The following is a 4,916-nucleotide window of genomic DNA, read 5'->3' on the forward strand; positions in this document are numbered from 1 at the left end:
ATATATCAGTAATATGTATTTATATACATATATACACACATGTACACTAGATATTTGTTTACAACGATTTAATTAAGCTCATTAAAAAGTAATATTTAATAATTCCATCAACACCTTTCAGAATACAATAAACGAACAATTTACAACGCACGTCAATTTAGACAATATATACTTACATGCAGATAAAAGCAAGAATTCTATATGAATTGGATAGAAACATTTGCAGCAAATTGTTATTAAATAACGTAACGAACACAAACAAGAAAAATAACACCAGATATATATAATATAATCAATTACAAGGTGAATAACCTGACAATACAGTGATACATCACAGAAAGAGTAGAACGTTTCAGCATTCACAGAACCTACTTAACATTAAAGAACCATAGAGACAACTTCACAACTAATCCAAAGTGCAGAATTATAAATCCAACAACAGACGAAACAGAGATACTAGACGAATACTTTTTATGTTTGTATAAATACAAAATGCGTCGAACCTAAGACAAGGAAATTGTAACAGCGCCTGTATCATGTAGCTTAAATAACACTGAAAACAAATTCGAGGGCAAATTTAGTGTGTTCGACATCGTAAAATCCTACCCATCCATTTCTAAATGTCTTCTGACTTTGATAAAATTTGGTAAAGCAAATAGTACCATAACCAGTACCAATAGCAATGTTGTAATGAATGCAAGGAAATCGTAATTGTTTTATATCAGTACACATTTGATGAAGAAGGTATTCAAATTTATGAGTCCCTAAGTAATGATGACGGAGCCGAGTATATGCTACTGCTATTTAGCCCTAGGAAGCTGGACCGCTTCTTGTCGGCCTTGACACATTTCCTGTGTCCTTATCAGACGAGGCCTCGATGAATGCCAATAGACAGGAAAGTACGTACTAGCCTTTATATATTTAATTCTCGATATTTAATACTCAATATTTCATATATTCAATAAGACATTCAATACTTCATTTCATTTTACTATTTATATTATATTATATATTCTATATCCCACATTAATTTTATAAGAATATAAATAAAACATAAAAAACAGAGTTGGAACTCTTTTAAATAATATATACATACATATATATATATAAATATATTCTTTGCTTTTTTTCTTTTATTTGTTTCAGCCATTTGACTGCGGCCATGCTGGAGTACCGCCTTTAGTCGAGCAAACCGACCCCAGGACTTATTCGTTGTAATCCTAGTACTTATCCTATGGGTCTCTATTGCCGAACCGCTATGTTACGGGGACGTAAACACATCAACATCGGTTTTCAAGCAATGTTGGGGGAACAAACACAGTCACAGAAACATATACACACACATACAAATAAAATATACATATATACGACGGGCTTCTTTCAGTTTCCGTCTACCAAATCCACTCACAAGGTTTTGGTCGGTCCGAAGCTATAGTAGAAGACACATGCCCAAGGTGCCACGCAGTGGGACTGAACCCGGAACCACGTGGCTGGTAAGCCAGCTATTTACCACACAGCCACCCCTGGTCCCGCATACATACATACATACATGCATACATACATACATACATACATACATACATACATACATACATGCATACATACATACATACATACATATACATGTATATATAGATGCGTTACAAGCATAAATGCTGCCTGGAAATTTATAGAAATGTAGCGGGAGCGAAACTTTAAGGCAATATGTCAGTTATGTCCACACCTACTTGTCGTTACAAAACACAAACACATGCATCAAATCTTAAACATAAATCTTTACATACCTATCGCTGTGAGGCATAGGAATAAAAAAAGAAGAGAGAAAACTCATGTTATAAAGAAAACAGCGAAATATCTTCAAAACGGACATTGCCACCCAAAGAACTATAGAACTTAAAAACCATAAAACATTAAAACCAAGTAGCGAACCAAACGTATTGAACAGTAATTATTGAACATAGTCGAAAACACACGCTGCAAACTCATAAAACGGAAAATAATAATAACCCAAGGAATAAACAACTTAGAGCTGTAAACATATAGATTAATTAAAGGACTTAAACCAATAGACATTGCAAGCTAACAATCTATAACACATATTTAAGACTCGAAAATGTAATTAAACCGAACCAAACGCAACCTAACGGAATAACATATCACTTTCACTATCAAGCTTCAATAGTGTTAAAACAACGCGACATGGGAATAAAGCAAACGTAGACCAATATCTATTAAATATAAACGTTAATTATAGAAAATATATGTAAACGATTATTTCTACCAACAAAACATTTCAGTAATATAAAATTGACTAAAATACCCAAATCGTGACGAAAATATGCACTAACATACTTAAAACATAAAAATATAATTGAAACAAACTAAATGTAAACCAACAGAATAAATCACTTTGACTAAGAAGCATCATCAATCGCCTATGACATGAGAATAAATCAATGTATATATATAACTAGTAAATATAAACTTGATAGAAAATATCAAAGTTTGTTGTTTGGTTGGTGTTAGTTGTGTGTCCTCCAATAACAACCAAGCAAGCACATTATTGGAATAAATTTATTTGTTATTAAGGTACTTCAAATATTTGGATTTATACACGAAAGTTTTCTCGTAGATGCCAGTAGTGTAATTGTAGGAAGCTAGAATCGAACTTAGCTGTAATAAAATTATGAAAAGAAAAGGCTAGTGTTGCTTGAAAAGAATAGAGTTTGTTCGCCATTATTGAAGAAGCCCCCCTTTTTTTTACACTGGTTTGAGCTTCAGTAAAACTCGACGCTGTAAAGGCTAGTTGTTCATGCTTCGAAGAGCTGCCCTCTGGTTTGCTCTTGGTGCATGCCAAAAGACTACTTGTAATCTCTGGTTGGGAGTTCAGAATTACTCTCTAAAGCAGGGATTCTCACCAATTTTTTTTCTATGGACCTGTAGCAGTCAAGGTAGCTAAATAGTTGAATGAACTCCCATGCAAGAAATATTATAGAGTAACCTCCGTTCTCTTAGTTTCTTGAAGTCTGTGTCATAAGACGTGATTCTTAATTATTCAAGAAGCTTAGCGTTTCTCTTGGAAGTTTCTCGAATGTTTAGCGTTCCATTAATAAAAAGAGCTTGTTAACCCTGCTCTTCACTTCTTAGTCGATTAAACTTAGAACCATTCCCGTCATTGCTATGTCCGTCTATTTCTCTACGCCACATGACTGAAAACCACCATTTAGCTGTTATTTCTGTGGAGGCGCAATGGCCCACTGGTTATGGCAGTGGACTCGTGGTCATAGGATCGCGGTTTCGATTCCCAGACCGGGCGTTGTGAGTGTTTATTGAGCGAAAGCACCTAAAGCTCCACGAGGCTCCGGCAGGGAATGGTGGCGAACCCTGCTGTACTTTCTCTCACTCTTACTTCCTGTTTCTGTTGTACCTGTAATTCAAAGGGTCAGCCTTGTCACACTCTGTCACGCTGAATATCCTCGAGAACTACCTTAAGGGTACACGTGTCTGTGGAGTTCAGCCACTTGCACGTTAATTTCACGAGCAGGCTGTTCCGTTGATTGGATCAACTGAAACCCTCGACGTCGAAAGCGACGGAGTGCCAACAACAACAACAACAACAGCTGTTATTTCTACATTTCCTATCTCTAAACTTTATTGCATAGATTGCTTCATTCAACTATATTCTACATTTTGATTCTGTGTATCATCATCGACCAGTAAATAAAATATGTTCTTATGTAGTAAATATATAAGTCTCGAATTTATTCTTCATCTCTTTATGAACTATTGCAATAACATACACGCAGCCACACCAATACAATATACTGACTATATATTTCCACTACAGACCCCTTTTGATCATTATTTTATTCTCGTGGACCCCTATAGCCATTCAATGTTTAAAAACTAATTCTATAGAAACTGCTTTCAAAATTCATTTTTCGTTATTGACACATTAACCTGTATAGGCTGAACTGCGTAACACGCTAGAGAAAGAAACCTAACTGTTTCTTGCAATACATATCAATACATACATCTAAACGCAAATTTTTTTCAGGGACCTTTAAAGTACAATTGGTATCCCCAATTTACTATTTTGCTGGATAGACCCCCTAAAATCTTATATGGACCCTCAGGAGCCATGCAGACTCCAGTTGAGAATCGCCGGACGCTATAATCAAAATACACGATACTAAATCAGAAACTGTAAAACAACGACATTACATTCAACAGTAATCAAATACAATGTGTCACTCCATAGACGCATACTAAGTTCTAAACTAGAACTTACTGAAATTTTCACAAAATTTCACTGTGTCTTCGCATGCAATGGTTGACACAGAAGAATATTTAGAATAGTTAACTGAATTATTTCATGCATTATTTATGTGTCAGAGGAACAATTTCGCGAGTAATGTTTCTTCGGGAGGTAAACAATAATTTAATCATTTTATGTACTTCTACGATTATTTCAGTCAGAACACGTGAGCCGCATGATTATCCATGTAGCAGCAACGAACGAAACTTTTCGCGTATATATAGGAGTGAAATAGAGCACCTGTGGTTCAGAACAAATGTAATTCATTACATCCTATACAGGCATTTAAATGATAAAAAAAATACACTTATATATACATATATATATATAGACATATTTCTGTAATTTTCACTAGTCTCGCCCGTATGTTTTTGCTTCGCCAAATTTTTTCTTTGAGAACTTTTCGGTGATCTTCTTCTAGCACATTAGCAGTCCACTTAGTGGTCTCTTTTATATATACATATACAATAATCCTTTTGAGATCTCAGATAATTTTTTTCTGAATCTCCTGATTCTTTTAATGTGCTAGTTTCTTGGTATTAAATTGATATTAATTAATATCCAATTTTTTTTACCCTATTATTTTAATTATATATAT

This window comes from Octopus bimaculoides, chromosome 7, assembly GCF_001194135.2.
Source record: "Octopus bimaculoides isolate UCB-OBI-ISO-001 chromosome 7, ASM119413v2, whole genome shotgun sequence".
Taxonomy (NCBI): Eukaryota; Metazoa; Mollusca; class Cephalopoda; order Octopoda; family Octopodidae; genus Octopus; species Octopus bimaculoides.